The sequence below is a fragment of the Staurois parvus genome, unplaced genomic scaffold (assembly GCF_062004578.1).
Source record: "Staurois parvus isolate SC_StPar_1 unplaced genomic scaffold, SC_StPar_1.0 ptg001352l, whole genome shotgun sequence".
Taxonomy (NCBI): domain Eukaryota; kingdom Metazoa; phylum Chordata; class Amphibia; order Anura; family Ranidae; genus Staurois; species Staurois parvus.
In genome coordinates, this window is record NW_028319148.1 from 59,886 (window position 1) to 86,568 (window position 26,683).

A 26,683-nucleotide genomic window follows, 5' to 3' on the forward strand; every position below is an offset into this window, starting at 1 on the left:
ACAAGAGTACTATAGGGGGGGACTGGACAGGCAATGAAATGTCAGGAAATACTTGCACACATGTCACTTTCCTTGAGATTCCATAGGCAAACCAGCTCTTCAGCGAAGCATTGGTGGTTCAGTGGTAGAATTCTCGCCTGCCACGCGGGAGGCCCGGGTTCGATTCCCGGCCAATGCAAGCAGATTTTTTTTTTCTTGCATTATAGACATCATTAGACTCCAGTAAGAAATAAGCAGATTACTGATCAATACGAAGTATATGAATTGCGCATTAATGGGTGCAATATGATTGTTCAATTCTGTAAGGTCATCAGAGTTTCCAGTGTGTCAGGAATGATCCTGAAACAAGAGGAGATAATAGAGGTCAGCAGAGTTGTACCCATTACATGGTCATTATTCCGAAGAGCTTGCAATCGCATCGGAGGCATTGTAATGAATCACACAAGGGTGAGCTTGACTGAAGAGCTGACAATCTTTCTTGAGGCGTTTAACCCAAAAGGGTCCATTTCGTATGGAGGAAAAAAGGCTGCAAAGAATTTATAGATGCAGTACATATTTATAACTCATAAATTGATGGAACTTAAAGGGTTTGTACCAAATTCTGCAGCACGATCTCAGAGGGAGTCTTTCTTCTAGCAGCAAGGCATTGGTGGTTCAGTGGTAGAATTCTCGCCTGCCACGCGGGAGGCCCGGGTTCGATTCCCGGCCAATGCAGCAATGTTTTCTTATTTTTTAATAAAAAATAAGAAAAAAGAATAAACAATAAAAAACATATATATGTATGTATATACATATAATCTAAAAGCCCGCTGTGTATATATACAGTCAGGTCCATAAATATTGGGACATCGACACAATTCTAACATTTTTGGCTCTATACACCACCACAATGGATATCAAATGAAACGAACAAGATGTGCTTTAACTGCAGACTGCCAGCTTTAATTTGAGGGTATTTACATCCAAATCAGGTGAACGGTGTAGGAATTACAACAGTTTGCATATGTGCCTCTCACTTGTTAAGGGACCAAAAGTAATGGGACAATTGGCTTCTCAGCTGTTCCATGGCCAGGTGTGTGTTATTCCCTCATTATCCCAATTACAATGAGCAGATAAAAGGTCCAGAGTTCATTTCAAGTGTGCTATTTGCATTTGGAATCTGTTGCTGTCAACTCTCAAGATGAGATTGTACATTATAGGCATGGTATAAATTTGACACAGGTGCAAGGCAGATGTGGTTCAGATGAGGTAAAGGTTCAGCATAATGCAGTATAGGGTTGATATAGGTGCAGGGGCATCCCTTGGCAGGTGTGGGGGGTGCGCGGCGCACCGGGTGACACCGACCGCACAGGGTGACACCGGACCCGTTCCATGAAAAGGCAAGTTGTAAAGCAAGCCGATGATCCCCGCAGGATAGATCGGAGCTCTGGATTGAGCATAATGGATCGGAGTCCGATCCATTATGCTCCCCAATCCGGAGATCCCATCCATCCTGCGGGGATCGTCGGCTTGCTTTACAACTTACCTTTTAGTGGAGTGGGTCCGGTGTCACCCCGGATAGGTTGCATGCCGACGATCCCCGCAGGATGGTTTGGATCGGAGCATAATGGATCAGAATCCGATCCATTGGCGGACTGACAACTTATGGGGCCTCCGGGCAATAGGGGATCATGGGGCCCCTGTGTCCTTGGCCACACTCAAAAAAGCCTATAAAAAAGGTACCAGGGGCATTTCATGGGGCCCCCTAATGACCCGGGCCCTCGGGCAGTGCCCGGGTGCTCGAATGGTCAGTCCGCCCCTGCTCCGATCCATTATGCTCATCCTGCGGGGATTGTCGAAGGGGGTGTCACAAAGTGTTATCGCACGGGGTGACACCAACCTTAGGGATGCCCCAGTATAGGTGCAGTCTAAGTTTGGAATAAGAGCCGTATATAGTGCAGTATCGGCAATGGGCAAATGGCCCTCTCACCTGTCCCCAGGGGTGATCTCGCATTGTAGAGGGGGGCCTCCTCAGTCTCTCCCCAAAAGCCTCCGGTGATCAGCGGTGGGAAGCAGAGGGTGAGTGGCCACTCTAGTCTCCCAGGTGCTGTGATGTGGGAGATGCTGTGCTGCCCCCGGATGTCCTTGCTCCCAGTTTCAGGCTTGGATCTCCACTGGTATAGTCTCCCGCTCACCGGCGAATATTCAGACATAGGTATCGCTCTCACTCCCGCAGTGCTAAGAGGAAGAACCTTCTCTCCGCTCCACCTACTGTACAGTGCCGATTGTGATGTGAAGTGAACAGAGACTATCTGCCACATGATATGACTGCCATCTCAAACTACAACTTCCAGGATTCTCAGGACTCTGCATAGAAGTCTATGGGTTTGCTCGGCTTAAGTTCTCTCCCTGCTGGCCAGAGGAGAATAGTGCAGCATAACTTCGATATCTCAGTAGAGGGCGAGAAGAGTAAAGGCAACGCCTCCTCCTCCATTTTGCTGTAGCCCAGCGCCTAGCTACATATATTTTCATCTTGATATACTCCTTATCTAAAAAATGATCAGGGGCCACAGCAAACACCATGTAACCGAAAAGGAACCCTTTGGCTTCCAGTGGTGTGTACAATACATTGTGAGCAGCGGTTGTGGTGGGGGACTTTACATGACCTCCTGCTGCTCTGCCCACTCTCCTCCTCTTCCCCCGCCTCTCTGACACAAAGGGGTTGGCTTACTAAAACTGCAGATTGCAAAAATCTGATGCAGCTGTGCCTGGGAGCCAATCAGCTTCTAACTTCAGCTTGTTCAATGAAGACAATAAAACCTGGAAGCTGATTGGTTTCTATGCAGAGCGGCACCAGATTTTGCACTCTCCAGCTTTAGTAAATCAACCCAAAACTGTCTACTGTTTACTGTGATTTCAGTTTCTGAATAAACAGGAATCCCCTGTACAGAGCACCTCCTGTTCATTCATTCAGAGCAGAGAAAATAGCAAAATTTAATTGTGAAAAAAAAAACATTAGGGGTCTGTTTAGATCCCTGATATTTCACCAAACCCCGACATGGCTGTAATACAATAGAAATACAAATAAAATAAAATAGTGAAAAAATTGTAAAAATTAAATTGTGAAAAAACAACCCATCAGGGGTCTGTTTAGACCCCTGATATTTCAGCAAAGTCCCCCTACCCTAACAGGGCTGTACAAAAAATAAATACAAATAAAAAAAAATAGTAAAAAAAATAAAAAAATTAAATTGGGAAAAAAACCATCTGTTTAGACCCCTGATTTTTAACCAAAGCCCCCCCCCCACCCCAACAGGGCTGTAAAAAATAGAAATAAAAATACAATAAAAGTGTAAAAAAATATTTAAAAAATAAAAATTGTGAAAGCAAAACAAAACAGCAGGGATCTGTTTAGACCCCTGATATTTCACCAAAGCCCCCCTACCCCAACAGGGCTGTAATAAAATAGAAATAAAATAGTAAACAAAATTTGTAAAAATTAAATTGTGAAAAAAAAACATCAGGGGTTTATTTAGACCCCTGATATTTCACCAAAACCCCCCTACCCCAACAGGGCTGTAATAAAATAGAAATAAAATAAAATAGAAAAAAAAATTGTAAAAATTAAATTGTGAAAAAACAACCCATCAGGGGTCTGTTTAGAACCCTGATATTTCAGCAAAATATCATATTTCACCAAAATAGCATCATTAAAGGACCTGAATGGGGGGATTGAGGGTTTCTGGCTTCACCGGATAAAGAGGGGGAAAAAATTGGGTTGTCACCAGAACAGGAATAGAGGGGAAATCTTCCAATGGGGACACTGGAGTTGTTTGCATGTCCATTATCCTATAAGGAATGGAACTTTAATTTTCTGGATTTGGGATGGATGTGAGCCCGGGGTCAGTAGGGGGCCCCATGACATGCCCTTGGTACCTTTTTCATAGGCTTTTTTAAGTTTGGGCAAGGACACAGGGGCCCCATGATCCCCTATTGCCCGGGGGCCCCATGAGTTGTCAGTCCGCCCCTGGATGTCAGACATGGAAACCAGTCAGTGTGTTCCTTTTATTCACAGGGGCAGGCTGACCATTTGGAAACTCGGGCACTGCCCGAGGGCCCGGGGTCAGTAGGGGGCCCCATGAGATGCCCCTGGTACCTTTTTCATAGGCTTTTTTGAGTTTGAGCAAGGACACAGGGGCCCCATGATCCCCTATTGCCCGGGGGCCCCATGAGTTGTCAGTCTGCCCCTGGTTATACATCATAAAAAGTGCATCCAAGCAGGGGCGTCCCTAGCAGGGGCGGACTGACCATTCGTACACTCGAGCACTGCCCGAGGGCCCAGGCTTAGTAGGGGGCCCCATGAGATGCCCCTGGTACCTTTCATTGGCGTTTTTGAGTTTGGGCAAGGACACAGGGTCTCCATGATCCCCTATTGCCCGGGGGCCCCATGAGTTGTCAGTCCGCCCCTGGTCCCTAGGTTTGGTGTCACCCGCTGCGGTAACACTTGGTGACACCCCCTCCGACGATCCTCGCAGAATGGATTGGATCTGCGGATTGAGCATAATGGATCGGACTCCGATCCATTATGCTCCCCAATCCGCAGATCCGATCCATCCTGCGGGGATCGTCGGCTTGCTTTACAACTTTCCTTTTCGTGGATTGGGTCCGGTGTCACCCTGTGCGGTAGGTGTCACCCCCCCTCACCTGCCTAGGGACGCCCCTGCATCCAAAACCCGGGAACACTGAGCATGTCTCTATTCTGGTTACTGTATGTACCAGGGGTGGACTGACCATTTGGAAACTCGGGCACTGCCTGAGGGCCTGGGGTCAGTAGGGGGCCCCATGAGATGCCCCTGGTACCTTTTTCATAGGCTTTTTTGGGTTTGGGCAAGGACACAGGGGCCCCATGATCCCCTATTGCCCGGGGGCCCCATGAGTTGTCAGTCCACCCCTGGTCCCTAGGGTTGGTGTCACCCGCTGTGGTAACACTTGGTGACACCCCCTCCGACGATCCCTGCAGGATGGATTGGATCTGCGGATTGAGCATAATGGATGGGACCCCAATCCGCAGATCCGATCCGTCCTGCAGGGATCGTCGGCTTGCTTTACAACTTACCTTTTCGTGGAGCGGGTCCGGTGTCACCCCGTGTGGTAGGTGTCACCCCCCCCCCTCACCTGCCTAGGGACGCCCCTGCATCCAAAACCTGGGAACACTGAGCATGTCTCTATGCTGGTTACTGTATGTACCAGGGGCAGACTGACCATTTGGAAACTTGGGCACTGCCCGAGGGCCCGGGGTCAGTAGGGGGCCCCATGAGATGCCCCTGGTACCTTTTTCATAGGCTTTTTTGAGTTTGGGCAAGGACACAGGGGCCCCATGATTTCCTATTGCCCGGGGGCCCCATGAGTTGTCAGTCCGCCCCTGGTATGTACTGTACTATGCAGGCTGTATGGGGGGGGGGGGAGGGCTGCCACATCATCGTCTGCATTCTCCAAGCTGCCTGTATAACGCGTCCAGATGAGGGGCGTTCATGCAGGAGGTGCGGGGGATGGGCACACAACTCTGGCGACTTTGACAAGATCTGGGTGAAGTTACTGACAGCCGCAGGACTGCGAGGATTCCACACCAATCTATTCTGCACCCAATAACGCAAGGATTGTTTTTCGAGGTTAACTAATCGACTTGCAGCATACAAAGAAGGTTTTGGCATTTGCGCAAAAGTCATTAAAAAAAAAATTGTGTATAATTTGTAATATGTAAGAAATGTCAGTTTTGCTTTTTTTGGGGCACATGTAAAATTGCCGAACAGGCGAATCTACAGGAAAATGGCCTTCGGGCGCTTTCACGCTGCTCTGCTGAAAAATGCGCTAAAAACACGTATGTGTTTTCGGTGCGTTTTTTTTTTTAGGTTTCTGTCTCCCAGCATGCATCTGTGAAACGTGGACTCAACACTGTTTTTGGTGTGTTTTCCATTCATTTCAAAGGGGAGGTGCGTTTTCAGCTTTCAGCGTGATCACACTTTGAATGACAATTGCGCGATCATGCGACACTGTACCCATATGAATTTTGTAGCATTTTTTTATACAGATAAAACTTTATTTTGGCGGTATTTATTCACCACTGGGATTTTAATTTTGTTTGCTATATAAATGAAAATGTCCAAAAATTAAAAAAAAAGTGTTTTTCTTATAAAATTTTGCAAATAAATAATCATTCTTCATAAATCTTGGCCAAAATTTATTCAGTTATCTTTTTAGTAAAAGAAAAAACCCAACATAGTTTATAACCAAAAACTATAATTTTTCAAAAAAATTTTTTACATTTTTATTTTATTTTTTTATATTATTATTTTTTGGGTTTTTTTTTTACATACTGTCACCCTAGCAGTACACCATAGTGACACTGTACCAGGGGCTGACTGACCATTTAAGCGCTCGGGCACTGCCCGAGGGCCTGGGGTCAGTAGGGGACCCCATGAGATGCCCCTGGTACCTTTTATTGGCTTTTTCATAGGCTTTTTTGGGTGTGGGCGAAGACACAGGGCCCCATGATCCCCTATTGCCCGGGTGCCCCGTGAGTTGTCAGTCCGCCCCTGCACTATACTACTTGTGGGGAGTGATGAAAATTTTTTTTTTACACTGATTGCTTTTACACCCATAAAGGCTGTAAAAGCAACCATTTCTCCTTCTCTTTGGCTGCATTCTTGCAGCCATTGAGAAATACTGTGTGAGCTGTGATTGGTCATAGCTTGTCACATGGTACAAGACTGTTGTGACTAGCCCTGTACCATGTGATCTCTGTGATCATTCACAGATTTCACACGTAGTAAGCAATGATGTCACAAGTGACATCTTGCTTACTACTTTGCATGTGATCACTGATTGGCCAATCAGCGATCACATGATCGGGACCTCGCACAGAGGTCCCGTACAACGATCAGTGTTCCACTGTGCGGGCACTGGATCGCGGTGCTGTGTGCTCCCAGGGAGCGCGCACAAGCAGGGTGCGGGGAGGACGTTTATAAACGGCCACCCGCCCCTGCAGTGCCACCGTCTGGCCGTTTATATACAACAGCCGGATGGGAAGTGGTTTTAAAGGAGAGCCTTGTAGTTTACGGACTTGTACATAGTTCCTAAGGAGTTTGTCCATAAAGTTCAGTTTCCTCCTTCATCCCATACACCCTTCAGCTTCATCCAAGTTCGAAACCCCTTAATAAATTCACGAAACCAAGCTTGAGGACTGTTTACTGTCTCCAGTGTGCCGGTGTGGAAGAAAATGCATGTTGCCTGGCCCTGCAGAGCTGTAGGGGGACCCAAAACTCAGCAACTCCTAAGGGGGTAGTGATGCATGAGAATATTCAACCAGATGGGAAACATTCGACCAGCAAGGAACATGGCCTATAGCTCTGCTATGTGTGGGGGGATTCCTGACCCCCCACTGACAGCTATTGCAGAGAGGACACTGCCAGGGGCAGACTGATGATTCGGGAACTCGGGGCCTGGGGTCAGTAGGGGGCCCCATGAGATGCCCCTGGTAAATTTGATAAGAGTATGAAGGTTGTAAAAAAGGTATGTTGTTATAAGTCCTGTATACTACATTTGGTAGTGTGCCAACATAATACACATTAACCCAGCCTTTCTCAACCTTTTCAACACAGAGGAACCCTAAAATAACTTTCCAATCTCAGGGAACCCCTCCTAAAAAAACTATGTCTACACCTGATGATACATTAGTGTGATAGTCAGTGGAAAGAATGCTCCTTACACTTGTGGTCATTGGGAAGAATTTCACCCTTAGAGATAGCTAAATAAATGATTGGTTTCATTGGGAACTTATCTGAGAGGCAGAAGTTGCTCATTGCTGAAGGAACTCCTAGCAACCTTGAAAGAACTCTAGGGTCCCACTGAATCCTGGTTGAGAGACCCTGCATTACCCATACATTTTTCTGGGAACAAGCCCTTACAGCAGTTTAGAAAACAAGCCCAAGCCTGGAAAAGTTCTCACTTCCTAAATTAGAATTGGTCATAGGTGATTCCAAGTCACCACCCTTCCAAGGCCTCTTTGATGTCCCAAGTTCTCCTGTAGTTCTCTTGGCTCTGACTCTTCCTAGTATTGTGGTCACACTTTACAGAGGTACAGAGAGGCATGATAAGAGTGAGGAGGTTGTAAAAAAGGTATGTTGTTATAAGTCCTGCATACTACATTTAAGTTTTTTGACTTGCAATCTGCATGGTAGTGTGCCAACACAATACACATTAACCCAGACTTTCTCAACCTTTTCAACACAGAGGAACCCTAAAATAACTTTCCAAACTCAGGGAACCCATGCTAAAAATTACTATGTCTACACCTGATGATACAGTAGTGTGGTGGCCAATGGGAAGAATGCTCCTTACACTTGTGGTCATTGGGAAGAATTTCCCCCTTACAGATAGCTAAAAATATGATTGGTTTCATTGGGAACTTATCTGAGAGGCAGAAGTTGCTCATTGCTGAAGGAACTCCTAGCAACTTCTGAAAGAACCCTAGTGTTCCTGGTTGCGAAACCCTACATTAACCCATACATTCTTCTGGGAACAAGCCCTTACAGCAGTTTAGAAAACAAGCCCTAGTCTGGAAAAGTTCTCCCTCTCTAAATTAGAATTGGTCATTGGTGGTTCCAAGTGTCCACCCTTCCAAGGTCTCTTTGATGTCCCAAGTTCCCCTGTAATTCCCATGGCCCTGACTCCTCCTATTGCTATCATAACAGTTCACAAAGGTACAGGTTGGTGTGACAAGAGTGGGGAGGTTGTACTAGGGTGTGTTTCAATAGGTCCCACATGATACATTTGGGTGTATTAACTTGCAACCTTCTGTTCCAGTCAATTCCTTCAAAAACGCAACACAATTCATGGCAAAGTGTGTCAACACAACACACATTAACCCATTACATTCTTGTGGGAATGAGACCTTACTGTAGTTTAGAAAACAAGTCCTAGCTCGGGAAAGTTCTCACTCCATGAGTTAGAAATGGTTATAAGTGGCTTCAAGTCCCTAACCATCCAAGGTCTCTTTGATGTTCCAAGTTCCCCTGTCATTCCCATGGCCCTGACTCCTCCTAGTGCTATGCTAACACTTCACAAAGGTACAGGTTGGTGTGACAAGAGTGGGGAGGTTGTACTAGGGTGTGTTTCAATAGGTCCCACATGCTACATTTGGTGTATTAACTTGAAACCTTCTGTTCCAGTCAATTGCTTCAAAAACGCAACTCAATTCATGGCAAAGTGTGTCAACACAACACACATTAACCCATAACATTCTTGTGGGAATGAGACCTTACTGTAGTTTAGAAAAAAAGTCCTAGCTCGGGAAAGTTCTCACTCCATAAGTTAGAAATGGTTATAAGTGGCTGCAAGTCCCTAACCTTCCAAGGTCTCTTTGATGGCCTAAGTTCACCTTTAGTTCCCATGGTCCTGAATCCCCCCTAGTGCGGTAGTCAGTGGTGTATTTAGGTTTTGTGCTTCCCTAGGCAACACAAAAATTGTCTGCCCCCATGGACAGCGACCAACACAACCCCCCGTTCCCCCTCCCACGGAAAGAGAATGACATTGACCAACAACACCCCTGCCTCCCATCCGGGAGAGCATTCCACTACCCCCACCTTCTGGTGATGGAGAGAAACTCATCTTCACAGATCCAGACATTCCCAGGAACGAGAGCCAGGCTCTACGTACACCATCAAGCAGCCCGCAGCCTCTCTCAGATCCCACCTGGTTCCCATGGTGCACGTGTCCTTTATTTCCTCCCTTCTTCTGGGGGGAGGTGCTGCCCCCCTGAAAAATGCCGCCCTAGGCAAGTGCCTTGTTTGCCTTGTGGTAAATAAACCCCTGGCTGTAGTCACACTTCACAGAGGTACAGGTCCGTATGACAAGAGTGGGAAGGCTGTAATAAGGTGTGTTGTGATAAGTCCAGCATGCAATATTTAAGTGTATTGATCTGCAAACTTCCATTCCAGTCATTTCCTTCAAAAGCACAACATAATTCATTGTAAAGTGTATCAACGCAACATGCATTAACCCATACATTCTGGTGGAAATGAGCTCTAACTGTTGTTTAGAAAACAAGTCCCATCCTGGGAAAGTTCTCACTCCATCAGTTAAAATTGGTCATAGGAAGCTCAAAGTCTCCAACCTTCCAAATTCTGTTTGATGTCCAAGGTCCCACCTTAGCTCCCATGGCCCTGACTCCTCCTAGTGCTGTGGTCATAGAAGTGTGGAGAGGTGTGATAAGAGTGAAAAGGTGACAAAAAACACAAATCACAACTCATAAAACCATGCATTTTTGTACATGGGGGGCGCAGTCATGCTGGAAAGGAGAGGACTTTCCTCAAACTGTTATCATAAGGGTGCATGTGTACAATTGTCTAAAATGTCTTTGTATGATCTAGAATTACCAATACCTTCACTAGAAACACCTGGGCTCAGTCATTTGAAGGAGGTACACATACATTTGGCCTCATAGTGTAGCTCGAACAAGTTGGATTGGATAAAGACCACCTCTGTCTATGAACATCTTAGCTGAACAACCTTTAGAAGCCTGCAGCACTAAGGTTTATGTCCCTTTTCCTTCACAGGCACTTCCAAAATAGTTATGTAATCACAATGCAAGGGCATAAAAAAACCTGTAGTTTTCAACAGAGTCTTTTCCCCATTAATATGTTGTGTCGCAGTAGAGTGGAAAAAGTCCTTTACGATCCCGTTGACTTGCCTATTAACATTCGAGTCAATTCTTTTAAAAACAAAACACAGGGCATGCATTAACCTGTACATTCTATTTGAATTGAGTTCTTGCTGAAATTTAGAAGACTCCACTTTCTGCCACATCTGTCCCCCGACCCTCCTTCTTCTCCCTCACTATCCTCATAATTGACCTCGCCTTTTTCTTTTTTCTCTTCCCTGTAGACTCTTTTCTCCTTTTTTTCTGTTTGGGTTTATACTTTTGGTTTCACTGAGTTTCCTATCCTGGGAAAGTTCTCACTTCATAATTTAGAATTGGTCATACATGGCTTTGGCTTTAAGTCTCCAACCTTCCAAGGTCTCTTTGATGTCCAAATTTCCCCTGTAGTTCTCCTGGTGCTGACTCCTCCCAGTGATGTGGGCACACTCCACAGAAGTATGGAGAGGTGTGATAAGAGTGGGGAGGTGACAAAAGCACACTTCACAATTGTCCTCACACAAGTTATTATGTTCTCACAAAACAATGAAGTGTTTTGGTCTGCAAACCCAGGATTGCTGGGAAAGGTGAGTATCTTAATCCACGATTTCAAGTTCCAAAGTAAGTCTTGTTCCTCTAATTTCTTGATTTGGGATAAAAGCGTGACAGAACATCTACCTCATAGTACTCTGAAACTAACTACAGCTGATAACTGCAGGTTGTTGAAAAATACAATATGCCCAACTTAGAGTATAAAAGCAAAGGCAGGAAAAACACACTGGACTTCCATTGCATACAATACAATTTAGTAGGATGATGTATAGTAGAAAAGAAAGGAATGGCAAATATTTGGGAAATCAAATACAATTTGACACTTTATGGCAGGGAACCAACCTTAAACCCCAACTCCTGGATATTAGCAATTCCCTCCCACCTCCTTTAACTAATAACTGGTCTGAAAAAAAAATCCAGATGCCCATTTTACTTATCCAAAGCCATGGTCATGTGACAATCCTTATCTCTTCTTCTGTATATTTCCTGGAGTCCTTCTGCAATGTCCACTCCTTGAACAATGTGGACATCTCCTGTTGGTGGAGGTGACACTTTTAGTAGCCAGGTCCTCTCTCATAGGTTTCTGACTCATGATAACACATGGGGGGCAGTGAGGGGACCAATGTCCAAGAAGATGACAATCAGAGCACAATGTATGGTTCGCAAGGTAATTTGGAGAAAGGTCCCCTTACACTGATAGTCAGTGAGAGAATGGCCCTATTACACCAGTAGTCATTAGGTAGAATGCTCATTACATGGGTGACCATTGGGAGAAGTGCCCACTTGCAATGACAGTTTGTAAGAAAGACCCACCTACATTAGTAGTCAGTGGAAAAAATGCTTCTTACATTGATGGTCAGTGGGAAGAATGCCCTCTTACAATGGTGGTCAGTGAGAGGAATGTTCCTTACAATGATGGCCAGTGGGAAGAATGTTCCTCAAAATGATGGTCAGTGGGGGGAATGTTCCTTACATTGATGGTCAGTGGGAAGAATTCCCTTTTACAATGGTGGTCAGTGGGAGGAATATTCCTTACATTGATGGTCAGTGGGAGGAATGTTCCTTACAATAATGTTCAGTGGGGGGAATGTTCCTTACAATGATGGTCAGGGGGGAATGTTCCTTACAATGATGGTCTATGGGGGGAATGTTCCTTACATTGATGGTCAGTGGGAGGAATGTTCCTTACAATAATGTTCAGTGGGGGGAATGTTCCTTACAATGATGGTTGGGGGGGGGAGATGTTCCTTACAATGATGGTCAGTGGGGGGAATGTTCCTTACATTGATGGTCAGTGGAAAGAGTGCCCCTTACATTGATGGACAGTGGGAAGAATTCTCCTTACATTGATGGTCAGTGGAAAGAGTGCCCCTTACATTGGGGGTCAGTGGGAAGAATGCTCCTTGCATTGTTGGTTAATGGAAGGAATGTTCCATTCATTGGTGGTCAGTAGGAAGAATGTTCACTACATTGGTAGTCAGTGCGAAGAATGTTTCTTACATCTTAAATAGAAACCAACATTCAAGTGCATTTTGGGAATAATTTCCATAAACCTTACAAAACTTTGCAAAATCTTCATCAAAAATAGTGTAGCACTACCCCCTTAGGCGTTACTAAAGTTTTGGGTCCCCCTATAGTCCTGCATAGCCAGGCAACACACATTTCCACATAGATTTGCATCCAGGAGTCAGTAACCAGTCTTTGAGCTTGTTTTTGTGATTTTACTAGATGAATTGAATTCGGATGCGTTAAAAGGTGTACAGGATGCCCAAAAGATCTGAGAAACTGAGGACAACTTCTTGAACTTTGTACAAGTGGATACAGCAACAGTCTTTTCTGGAGAGCTAGCCAGTGTCTCCTGTAGTACCACCCCAGACCCCAGATGCTCCTCTACCTGGCTGCCTGGAGGAATCCCTGAGCAGGGGATCCAGTGTCTGCCCCTTTAAGAAATAAGACAGTCCCGCGCGGAGAGTAATTTGGTTTTCCACCAGAGTGCTCCTTCCCCTATCTGGCCCAGGAGGTGCAGGTCTACTCCCTCAGTTCTTCTCCCGTGTTGCTGGTGGGTTCCCTGTCTGTCAGGTGGTCCTCTCTCAGGGAGCAGATGAAGTCCCGAGCTTTTCTCCTTCCAAGGTCCTCTGCCTGTAGGTGAGTACCTCTCCATCTCTCCCCCTCACAGACTCCTGCCTCAAGCCTCACATCCTCTCTATCTTCCACCCGAACTCTCCTGCAACTGAGCAGGCTCAGTTAATCTTAGAGGCTGTCCTGGCCCCTTACCAAGCCTCCTGTTGGGCACTGGCCAGGATCCTCTAAGGGTACAGACGAGACACTCCTCAAATCTGCCAACTGCTTCTAGACCTTTCTCCAAAGTTCTAAAGCAGGGGGAAATTCCAGAGGGCTAGTCTGCAGAGCTTCTCAGCTCTAACTCAAATTTGACCCTGCTAGCTATCACACCCCTGCTGCTATTCAGCCCTCCTAGCTCACAATTGTACTAAAGTTCCCCCGAGCTAACCAAGAGGATGCTATATTTGTAAGATCAGGTATTGATGTTGGACAAGACGATATGGCTTGCATGGTGTTCCATCTCATCTCACTGTGTTCCAGTTCATTTGACTGTGCGCAGTGAAATCCGAGTAAGAAAAGTTGTTCAACAGACCATTTAATAGTACCATCATAGATTTGATAAATTTTGTAAGAAAAGCCTGAAATTGGCAGGCCACTGTATTGAATTCTACGTTTGATCTTGGAATGTACATGCGCATTACAATAAGTACAATGATTCCCAAATGAAAACCAGATTTGCAGTTATCATTTCTTCCCTTCCAGAGACATTTTCCACCCTTTTTCATTTTTCCTCATCACTGTGGTTGAAAAGATTGTTGATTCAAACCCATTAACTGCTAACTTCCACCCAACATTCTTTGACTGAAAAATTAAAGGAGTCAGGTCGAAACATGTTGGCCAAATAGCATCTGCATCCAATCAGGCGCAGCCGTCGTTAGGAAATTCTGAGAGCCAATGGTGCCAGCTGTCAGAATACAACAGCAGCAGCGGGAGATCCGTCCATTTGTGTATTGATCTATGGAGCAATCAGTTCAATCTTTTTTTTTTTTGTTCAGCTCGTGTATGGCCAGCTATGACTGGCTCCTGCACCATGTTCCAGGTCTCCAACCAGGCCTGAACCATGTCTACAGTCTTTGATCAAGCCTCGCAGCGTGTCCGCAGTCTCTTTCCATCTACAAATGTATTTACATTTTTATTGGCATGATAATAAATGTTTTTAATTTGACATTTATTGGTACACTGCTACTTTGTAATGAACAAGCCTGCTTCTCATTGTATATTGTATGGATCTGGACCTGGTCCACTGCACCGTAACTAAGAACAAGCTATTCATCTATTGTTACCATAAACTGGATCAGTGAGCACGTGTGTCTAACATATCATACAGGGATGGGGAATGTGCCACATCATCCCTGTGTATTACATAAGCTCAGCACTTTGTTTCTTTCGCTCACCCTGGACTGCTGCTCTTATACAAAGTAACATTTATAGATCCATAAGATATCTCATGGGTCCTATTAGGATTACTTCGAAAGGCAACGAAGCAAAATGTCCAGTAGATTGCACTCTTCAGATTAGGTCATTTACACGGTTTGGCAGTTTGTAGTCTGTCGTGTTATATGAGCTTTACGTCACAATGTGATCTGCCGCTCAGGCCAAAGTCTACTGCACCCAGCAGATGTGTATTAAAGTAGAACTCCAGTCAGCCATAAAACACCAATAATGTGCCTCCTCCCAACCCCATCCCTCCGATAGCAAGGGTTAAACTCCAACATCTGAAACAAACTTTGCAGTGTCCCCCCTTTCAGCATTGCAAGGGTTAAATGGTTTGGGGGTTCTTTTCTAGGGAGAAGGCATACCTCCCCCAAACACAAGTCCCCTCCCTCTTCCCCATTTCCCCCTTCCATACGCAAACCCTCCTCCCCTCCCAACACAAATACTATCCCTCCCAAATGCCCCACCTAGTACAAATCCTCCTCCCCTCCCTCTTCCCCAATTCCCCCTCCCCACGCAAACCCTCTTCCCCTCCCAACACAAATACTATCCTTCCCAAATGCCCCATCTAGTACAAATTCTCTTCCCCTCCCTCTTCCCCAATTCCCCCTCCCCACGCAAACCCTCTTCCCCTCTGAACACAAATACTATCTCTCCCAAATACCCCATGTAGTACAAATCCTCTTCCCCTCCCTCTTCCCCAATTCCCCTTCCCTACGTAAATACTCTTCCTCTCCCAACACAAATACTATCCCTTCCAAATGCCCCATCTAGTACAAATCCTCCTCCCCTCTCTCTTCCCCAATTCCCTTTCCCTACACAAATACTCTTCCCCTCCCAACACAAATACTATCCCTCCCAAATGCCCCATCTAGTACAAATCCTCCTCCCCTCCCTCTTCCTCAATTCCCCCTCCCCACGTAAACCCTCTTCCCCTCCCAACACAAATATTACCCCTCCCAAATGCCCCATCTAGTACAAATCCTCCTCCTCTTCCCCAATTCCCCTTTCATACGCAAATACTCTTCCCCTCCCAGCACAATTACTATCCCTTCCAAATGCCCCACCTAGTACAAATCCTCCTCCCCTCCGTCTTCCCCAATTCCCCTTTCCTATGCAAATATTCTTCCCCTCCCAGCACAAATACTATCCCTTCCAAATGCCCCACCTAGTACAAATCATCCCCCCCTTCCTCTTCCCCAATTCCCCTTCCATACGCAAATACTCTTCCCCTCCCAACACAAATACTATCCCTCCCAAATGCCCCACCTAGTACAAATCCTCCTCCCCTCCCTCTTCCCCAATTCCCCCTCCCCACGCAAACCCTCTTCCCCTACCAACACAAATACTATCCCTCCCAAATGCCCCATCTAATACAAATCCTCTTCCCCTCCCTCTTCCACAATTTCCCCTCCCCACGCAAACCCTCTTCCCCTCTGAACACAAATACTATCCCTCCCAAATGCCCCATCTAGTACAAATCCTCCTCCCCTCTCTCTTCAGCAATTCCCGTTCCCTATGTAAATACTCTTCCCCTCCCAACACAAATGCTATCCTTTCCAAATGCCCCACCTAGTACAAATCCTCCTCCCCTCCCTCTTCCCCAATTCCCCCTCCCCACGCAATCCCTCTTCCCCTACCAACACAAATATTATCCCTCTCAAATGCCCCATCTAGTACAAATCCTCCTCCCCTCCCTCTTCCCCAATTCTTCCTCCCAATGCAAACTCTCTTCCCCTCTGAACACAAATACTATCCCTCCCAAATACCCCATCTAGTACAAATCCTCCTCCCCTCTTTCTCCAGTTCCAATTCCTACGCAAATACTCTTCCCCTCCCAACACAGATACTATCCCTCCCAAATGCCCCATCTAGTACAAATCCTTCTCCCCTCCTTCTTCCCCAATTCCCCTTTCCTACGCAAATACTCTTCCCCTCCCAACACAAATACTATCCCTCCCAAATCTAGTACAAATCCTCCTCCCCCCTAAACCTCCTCCCAGAAGATATCCCCCACCCCCCCTGACAGCACAAATCCCGCACCTGAAAAAAAACTTCTTCTCCCATCACAAATTCCCTTCCTTTTTCTAGCAAAAATCCTCTTCCCTTCCAACACAAATCCCCCCTCCCAGCACAAATCATATTCTACTTCCCAAATCTTCCCTTCCAACATAAGTCCTCTTCTAGCACAAATCCTATGCCCCTTCTAACACAAATGCCCCCTCCCAACGCAAATCCTTTTCTGCTCCTCAAATCTCCCCTCCCAGCACTAATCTGTCCCCTCCCCCTTCCAACACATATCCCCCCCTCCAAATTCCCCCTCCCAGCATAAATTCTTTTTCTACTCCCCAAATTCCCTCTCTCAGCATAAATCTTCTTCTACCACAAATCCTCTGCCCCTTCTAACACAAATCCCTTTCCCAGCACAAATCCTTTTCTACTCCCTAAATCTCCCCTCCCAGCACAAATCTGTCCCCTCCCCCTTCCAACACATATTCCCCCATTCCAAATCCCCCCTCCAAGCACAAATCCTTTTCAACTCCCCAAATTTCCTCTCCCAGCACAAATCCTTTTCTACTCCCCAAATCTCCCCTCCCGACACAAATCTGTCCCCTCCCCCTTCCAACACATATTCCCCCCTCCAAATCCCCCCTCCCAGCACTAATCCTTTTCGACTACCCAAATTCCCTCTCCCAGCAGAAATCTGCCCCCTCCACCCCTTCCAACACATATTTCCCCCATCAAATCCCTCCTCCCAGCACAAATCTGTCCCCTCACCCCTCCAAGGGTGAGTTTTAGATTTTCCTGGAGTTCTGCTTTAATGATCATTTATTCCGGTGGGGGAAGGGGAAGGAGAAGAAAATAAATTATCTTATGCCTCATTCTCACATTCTTCCTCCCCACCATACAACTGGTTCTACAAAACCCTTACTCCTTACTATTTGTGCGGCTGTCACCCCATCTCCAATGTCATCATAAAGAATGCAGAACTGGCAGATTCTGCATTGTACATAAGGAAGGCAAGGCCCTGGTCACGTTGCAGGATCGGAAGAGAGCTCAAATTGAAAAATTGCTCAAACTGGAGTGCCTGGCTGGAGAGGGAGGGGCGCAGCTGGCTCCAGCTCTCAGCTGCATGCTGAGAGGAGGAGCCAGCTGCCAACCAGGCAGCCGGGTGAATCCCGACAATGTTGTTGAGATCCTTCCAGCTGAAGGATCCTCAGCTGAGAGTGGGCAATAGCCTGTTATTAGCTGACTCTGGATCACATGAGAACAAAAGTAAGTACACTCCGGTGACCCACAAGAGAATTATGACTAAAAAAGCTTTGGTCATACTTCTCTTTTAAAAACTATAAGGAGACACTACACTGACCACATTGTTAGGGAGTACGTCACTGATCACCAGTGTAAAGGAGAACTACGCTAACAATGTAAGAGAGAGCTACACTAAACACCAATGTAAGGGGGAACTACACTGATCACCAGTGTAAAGGAGAACTACGCTAATTAACAATGTAAGAGAGCGCTACACTGACCACCAATGTAAGGGGGAACTACACTGACCACCAATGTAAGGGGGAACTACACTGACCACCAATGTAAAGGGGAGCTACACTGAACACCAATCTAAGGGGGAACTACACCGACCACCAATGTGAGGGAGAACTACACTGACCACCAATGTAAGGGGAAACTACACTGACCACCAATGTAAGGGGGAACTACACTGACCACCAATGTAAGGGAGAACTAAACTGAACACCAATGTAAGGGGGAACTACACTGACCACCAATGTATGGGAACACTACACTGAACACCAATGTAAGGGGGAACTACACTAAACACCAATGTAAGGGGGAACTACACTAACCACCAATGTAAGAGGGAACTACACTGACCACCAATGTAAGGGGGAACTACACTGACCACCAATGTATGGGAACACTACACTGACCACCAATGTAAGGGGGAGCTACACTGACCACCAATGTAATGGGGAACTACACTAACCACCAATGTAAGGGGGAACTACACTGACCACCAATGTAAGGGGGAAAGTGTGCTAGGACAATTGTAGAACATTGCTATCAGCACTAGGGTGGAAAGTGTGCTAGGACAATTGTAGAACATTGCTATCACCACTAGGGAGGAAAGTGTGCTAGGACAAATGTAGAACATTGTTATCACCACTAGTGTGGAAAGTGTGCTAGGACAAATGTAGAACATTGCTATCAGCACCAAGGAGGAACGTGTGCTAGGACAAATGTAGAACATTGCTATCAGCACCAAGGAGGAACGTGTGCTAGGACAATTGTAGAACATTGCTATCACCACTAGTGTGGAAAGTGTGCTAGGACAAATGTAGAACATTGCTATCAGCACCAAGGAGGAACATGTGCTAGGACAAATGTAGAACATTGCTATCAGCACCAAGGAGGAACGTGTGCTAGGACAATTGTAGAACATTGCTATCAGCACCAAGGAGGAACGTGTGCTAGGACAATTGTAGAACATTGCTATCAGCACCAAGGAGGAACGTGTGCTAGGGCAATTGTAGAACATTGCTATCAGCACCAAGGAGGAACGTGTGCTAGGGCAATTGTAGAACATTGCTATCAGCTCTAGGGTGGAAAGTGTGCTAGGACAATTGTAGAACATTGCTATCAGCACCAAAGAGGAACATGTGCTAGGACAATTGTAGAACATTGCTATCAGCTCTAGGGTTGAAAGTGTGCTAGGACAATTGTAGAACATTGCTATCAGCACTAGGGAGGAACGTGTGCTAGGACAATTGTAGAACATTGCTATCAGCACTAGGGTGGAAAGTGTGCTAGGACAATTGTAGAACATTGCTATCAGCACTAGGGAGGAAAGTGTGCTAGGACAAATGTAGAACATTGTTATCAGCACTAGTGTGGAAAGTGTGCTAGGACAATTGTAGAACATTGCTATCAGCACTAGGGTGGAAAGTGTGCTAGGACAATTGTAATGTTTATTTCTTTCTCTTCATTACTCTTGTGACACCTCTCCATATCTCTGCCAAGTGTGACCACCAGAGCAGTTGGAGCCAAAACCATGAGAACTCTAGAGTTGAGAATTTCTCAGAGGAATTAACACACAACTGCCAAAAAAGTGAGCCAATGTCCCCTTCATTTATTGTCCTGTGATGGTCAAGAAGGTTTGTAGTTAAGGGAGAGAGGTGCCACCTCCACCATGCTGTCTACCATTGTTTTTGACACCTCTAGAGTCTTTGATGTCTCATCTACAGGTCTATAACTCCCAGAATGAGACACACAGAAGAATTCCCAGAGACAGCAGAGGACACACATTTAATGATCTGCAGGAGGAATGCCAGGAGTAAAACAAATTACTGCTTTCAGATGAAGCTCATGGTTACGTTTTTTGTTTTTCAATAAATTTCTTTTAATTAAATTTTCACATCACAGTGCAAAATATCCACTATAATAGTGTGAGATGAGGAGATGACATAAACAAAGGGGGAAAAGGGAAAAAAACAATATGGCGGAGGTTGGGGTTGCAGTGATGGTTAAGTGAAGTTTGTGAATCAAAGTTTACTAGTGAAAATGTAAGAAGAAATCTTTGGTAAACAATATGGGGGGGGATTTACTAAAACTGGAGCACTCAGAATCTGGTGCAGCTGTGCATGGGAGCCAATCAGCTTCTAACTTCAGCTTGTTAAATGAAGCTTTGACAATAAAACCTGGAAGCTGATTGGTTTCTGTGCAGAGCTGCACCAGATTTTGTATTCCTCAGTGTTAGTAAATCAACCCCTATATCTTCATATCCAAGTGCTAAATTTTGCAAAATAAATATTTTAATGAATTTGTTAAAAAGGTATTGTTTTTGTGAATTGGCGATTTTTGAAATAAATACTGCATGAGTTATTTTACGGCAATAATTACTGCAGTATTTATCTCTTTGTGAATTGACCCCACTATGTCTGCTATGGATGTTAGGAGACCTTTAGAGGGATCTGTGTGACTTTTTTAAAATAAAAATGAGGCCAGCAGGGAAATATCATTTGAATACAAAGCTTCCTCTTATTGGCTGGAGTGGAGGAGTGAGCAGATGTTGTCACGGCCACCGTCTCAGCGAAACAGAAGAAGCTTTGTTTTCTTTAATAGAATACAACACTTTCTGTGAATGGCAGAGAAGCGCTCATCTGAACTTGATTTTGTTTCAAAGTCCCCATCCTGCTGCCAGTTTGACACAAAGAAACTCTTTAACCACTTCCAGACCGGACACTTTCACCCCCTTCCCCCCCAGGCCAATTTTCAGCTTTTAGTGCTATCACACTTTGAATGACAATTGCGCGGTCATGCAACACTGTACCCATATGAATTTTGTAGCATTTTTTTGAGACAGATAAAGCTTTATTTTGGTGGTATTTATTCACCGCTGGGATTTTTTATTTTTTTGGCTATGTAAATTAAACATCCAAAAATGTTGAAAAAGTGTTTTTCTTATACAATTTTGCAAATAAATAATATTTCATCATAAATCTTGGCCAAAATTTATTCTGTTATATTTTTAGTAAAAAAAAATAACCCAAATTAGTTATAACCAAAAATTATAATTTTTAAACATTTTATTTTACATTTGTTTTATTTTTTTATATTATTTATTATTTATTTATTTTTTTACATACTGTCACCCTAGCAGTACAGTGACACTGTACTACTTGTGGGGGGTGATGAAGATTTTTTTTTTTTTTTTTACACTGATTGCTTTTACACCCATAAAGGCTGTAAAAGCAATCATTTCTCTTTCTCTCTAGCTGCATTCTTGCAGCCATTGAGAACTACTGAGTGAGCTGTGATTGGTCACAGCTTGTCACATGGTACAAGGCTGTTGTGAATAGCCCTGTACCATGTGACCTCTGTGATCATTCACAGATTTCATACGTAGTAAGCAATGATGTCAGAAGTGACATCATTGCTTACTACTCTGCATGTGATCACTGATTGGCCAATCAGTGATCACATGATTGAGATCTCGTACAGAGGTCCTGTTCGACGATCGGTGTTCCACTGTGTCCGGAGGACACAGACGGCACCGGATCGCGGTGCTGCGCGCTCCCAGGAAGCACGCACAAGCAGGGTGCAGGGAGATCACTTATAAATGGCCACCCGACCCTGCACTGCCACCGTCTGGCCGTTTATATATAACGTCCAGATGGGAGGTGGTTAAAATCACAGTAACCCCCGGTTCACATATGTGCGTTCCTGCGGGCCACGTCATTTGAATGGACTCCCGTGCCCTGGGACACGCAGGGAAGAAGTCCCTGCACATCTTTGGAAACCGCAGCCCGCACAGGAACCTCGGTTCCTAGTGTGGTTGCGATTTCCAGTGCGGCGGTGTGTCAATAGAATTAATGGCACCCGCCAGCGGATCTGAATTCTTCTGCATATTTTTGTGAGGCTCCGCAGCGGCACCACCCGCACATATGTGAACCTAGCCTAAACATGGAGCATAGAACATCACGGCACTTGAACATGTAGTTATCATTGGTATGTACACCATGGATTAAATGACCACATGACCACCTCTGCAGTGTGAGGCGCTGTGGCTTAGTTGGTTAAAGCGCCTGTCTAGTAAACAGGAGATCCTGAGTTCGAATCTCAGCAGTGCCTAATGCTTTTATACATCTTCTTAATAACAAATCTATCAAAAAGAGAAACATATTAAGCATACCAGAAGATTTTGCCATTTGCCCATCCTTACAATATTGCTGTGACCATGAACAAGTGATAGGAAGAGGAGTTGCGCCCCAATAGGACAGGGGTCTCCAAACTTTTCAAAGGGCCAGTATACTGTCCTTCAGACTTTAAGAGGGCTGGATTAGGGCCAGTGCTGATAGAAAATGTTCTGGTCCCAACATCAATGAGAATAAACATGTCTTCAGGGTTGTTGGTCAGTTGTAGGAGGAGTAGTGCCCCACCATTGGTATTAGTGGGAAGAATAGTACACCATCATTGGTTTCATGGGAAGAATTACTGCCCCATTGTTGGTCTCAGTGGAAGGAATAATGACCCAAGGGTAGCAAAGCACCGCATCCGGCCCTCTGGCCTCGGTTTGGAGACCTCTGCAATAGGACCTGGGGAGGTCTTGGTGGATTGGGGGCACCACTGTGTCCTTCAGACTTTAGGAGGGCTAATACCAATGGTTAGAGGGCTGGATTTGGACCAATGATGATATAAAATGTCCTGGTCCCAGCATCAATGAGAATACACATGGCTTCAGGGTTGTTGGTCAGTAGGAGGAGGAGTAATGCCCCACCATTGGTATTAGTGGGAAGAATAGTACACCATCATTGGTTTCATGGGAAGAAGTACTGCCCAGTGGTGTATTTAGATTTTGTGCTGGCCTAGGCAACACAAAAATTGGCCCCCACAGGAGACCCTGACAGTGACCAACACCCCCCCCCCCACGAAGAGTGCCTGACATTGACCAACAACACCCCAGCCCCCCCCCACCAGAGAGAGCCTTCCACTACCATCTCCCCCATACCCTAGCAACCCCCCCCCGATGAGAGAGAAGACACTCACTTTCACAGCTCCGGACATCCCCGAGAACAAGAGTCGGGCTCTGCATACACCATCAAGCATCCCGCAGCCTCTCTCAGATCCCACCTGGTCCCCGTGCTGCTTGTGTCTCTCCTTTCATCCCTTCTTTAAGGGGGCAGAGCTGCCCCCCTGAAGAATGCTGCTGCCCCCCTGAAAGATGCTGCCCTAGGCAAATTCCTTGTTTGCCTTGTGGTAAATACGCCCCTGGTACTGCCCCATTGTTGGTCTCAGTGGGAGGAATAGTGCCCAAGGGTAGCAAAGGGCCACATCCGGCCCTCTGGCCTCGGTTTGGAGACCTCTGCAATAGGACCTGGGGAGGTCTTGGTGGATTGGGGGCACCACTGCATCCTTCAGACTTTAGGAGGGCCAGATTAGGGCCAATGATGATATAAAATGTCCCGGTCCCAGCATCAATGAGAATAAACATGGCCTCAGGGTTGTTGGTCAGTAGGAGAAGTAGTGCCCCACCATTGGCATTAGTGGGAAGAATAGTACACCATCATTGGTTTCGTGGGAAGAAGTACTGCCCCATTGTTGGTCTCAGTGGGAGGAATAGTGCCCCAAGAGAAGCACAGGGCCACATCCGGCCCTCTGGCCTCAGTTTGGAGACCTCTGCAATAGGACCTTGGGAGGTCTTGGTGGATTGGGGGCACCACTGCGTCCTTCCGACTTTAGGAGGGCCGCATTAGGGCCAAAGACGATATAAAATGTCCTGGTCCCAGCAGCAATGAGAATAAACAGGGCCTCAGGGTTGAACAATGCTGCTGCCCCCCTGAAAGATGCCGCCCTAGGCAAATGCCTTGTTTGCCTTGTGGTAAATACGCCCCTGGCACTGCCCCATTGTTGGTCTCAGTGGGAGGAATAGTGCCCCAAGCGAAGCAAAGGGCCACATCCGGCCCTCAGACCGCAGTTTGGAGACCTCTGCAAAAGGAATTGGGGAGGTCTTGATGGCTTGTGTGTACGCTCCAGTGCCACTGCTCTATGTGTCCATAAGATCCCCGCTCTCTTCTCATTGGCTCACTGACAGCAGTGGGAGGCAATGGGCTCATGCTGCTGTCTCATCCAATGAGTAGGGAGAGTCCCCATACAGCCGGGGCTAGCGCTGGATCGGAGAGGGCTCAGGTAAGGATTGGGGGAGTGGGGTCTTGAGGGGCTGCTACACACAGAAGGTTTTTTACCTTCATGTATTCTAAAACCTTGAGCCTTTTGAACCTTTGAACTTTTGAAAAGCAGATATGTATGAATTATTTTGGGAGAATAAGGATTATCGTTTAGTGCCACCTTCATATCAAAGGAGATCGAATGCAAACAGCATTCACGTTTCGGAACTATTTCCTATTTATGTTATGGCTGATTGTAGCTCCACCCCATCCTTAAGCCCAATTTATGGGCATTCCTGAATGAGGCTCCGTTCTCACTTGTGCGACTTGCCATGCAACTTGCAACATGTAAATTCGCATGACAAGTCGGAACCCATTTATTTCAATGGCACCTCTTCCAATTTATGCAACTAAAGTCGCAGTGTCTTTAAAAAAAGTTCCTGCATTACTTTTATGTGACTTTCTTGCGACCTGAATGCCATAGAGTGTAATCAGTCACAATGAATTCGCATGAAAGCTGCACTGCAAAGTCGCACTGGAAATTGCGCAACTTGAGGGTGGCACCAGTGTGAACGGAGCCTGAACAATCATTGCTGCACAATGCAGGGGCCAGATCTGTGTGGACAACAGACTCAAGAAGCAGAATAAGGCTCCATGTACACGGGACACTTCTGAATGATGGAAACTGACTGCTGGAAAATGTAGGTTAAAAAACGTCTGTTTAGCTGTGTTTGCAAACCGCGTTTACGAGCGTTTGCGTTTAGAAGCGTTTTTTAAAGATAACCTCAGGAGACCTTCCAAAATGCCCCGAATGCACTGAAAAACAGTAAAAAATTAACTATATCAGACATTTTGAGAGAAATAGAGAGAGCAGAAGCAGAGAGAGCAGTATTTGTTGAGATTGGCTGTCTTTTTTTTCTTTTTTTGTGGTGTTTGGATGTTCCGGCTCATTTCTGTGCAGAAATTATTGCAGCAGCGTCTAACATATTTTCTTTCATGCGAAACCTCAAAGTACGGTGTACCGGGTCCATCTGAGTACCGGGAAAACGTTTCGCATGCATTTTTCATGATGAAAAAAGGCTCTGGACACCATCTGGAAATGGAAGAGTTAAAAACATTTTCCAAATGCAAACGCTTATAAACGCGGTTAGCTGCATTTACAAGCTTTTGGAGTTTGATAAAAGCTACTCCTGAACGCAAGTTTGGTGAGTTAAAAAAATATGACTGTAAACTCAACTGCCTGTAAACGACTGTAAAGGACGATGTGTACATGGACACAGAGGAAAACATTAGGGAGAGTTCAGGGGCTGCTGAAAAAAACGCTGAACAGCTCCTAAACGTGAGTTTATCAGCTGCAGTGTACATGAGCCCAAGGCCTTATGCATACAGGACTTTTTTTTTCCTCTCCTTTGCTCCTGGGAAGAAAAAAAGCAGCTTAAAAAATGTGCCTAAAGCCTGATTTTGCAAACATGTTTAGGTGTGTTTAGGCACATCGAACATTTGGGTGCAGGGGCGGACTGACAACCCATGGGGCCCCCGGGCAGTAGGGGATCATGGGTCCCCTGTGTCCTTGCCCAAACTCAAAAAAGCCTATGAAAGGTACCAGGGGCATCTCATGGGGCCCCCTACTGACCCCGGGCCCTCAGGCAGTGCCCGAGTTTCCAAATGGTCAGTCCGCCCCTGTTTGGGTGTTCATTCATTCCCTTGGCCGGAATATTCATGTATTCTGGCCAATGTAATTAATGAACACTCAAGTGCTAATTGCATTTTGGCGCATATATAAACGCATGAAAAGTCCAAATAATTCAGTCCACGTGAAGTTAATTCATCATCATATTTATATTCCATGAATTAACTTCACGTGGTGATCACAAAAAAGGACTGAATTATCTGGACTTTTCATGTGTTTATATATTTTAAAAACTATTTGTTTGAGTTTAAGCACTGCATTAATATTTTATAATCTTCTAGATTGTAAGCTCGAAAGAGCAGGGCCCTCGATCCCCTCATGTTCTGCATTGTATTGGTATTGTTCTGTCACATGTTCTGTCCCCCTTTGTAATGTACAGCGCTGAGCGAACTATCGGCGCTTTATAAATACTGTACAATAATAAAAAAACAATATAGGATATTATTTCGATATTTTCGGTATACTGAATATACCAGTGATGGCGAACCTTTTTGATCCCGAGTGCCCAAACTGCAACCCAAAACCAAC

The 26,683-nt window shown here is 45.6% G+C and overlaps 3 non-coding genes across 3 annotated transcripts; all 3 read left to right on the forward strand.

Moving 5' to 3' along the window:
• The first annotated feature begins 107 nt into the window (after positions 1–107).
• Positions 108–178, forward strand: TRNAG-GCC (transfer RNA glycine (anticodon GCC)). The gene has a single exon. It is a non-coding gene; the product is annotated as a tRNA-Gly (tRNA).
• Positions 179–643: 465 nt separating this feature from the next.
• Positions 644–714, forward strand: TRNAG-GCC (transfer RNA glycine (anticodon GCC)). Its single transcript has one exon. It is a non-coding gene; the product is annotated as a tRNA-Gly (tRNA).
• Positions 715–22,358: 21,644 nt separating this feature from the next.
• TRNAT-AGU (transfer RNA threonine (anticodon AGU)) lies at positions 22,359–22,432 on the forward strand. The gene has a single exon. It is a non-coding gene; the product is annotated as a tRNA-Thr (tRNA).
• Positions 22,433–26,683: the final 4,251 nt, after the last annotated feature.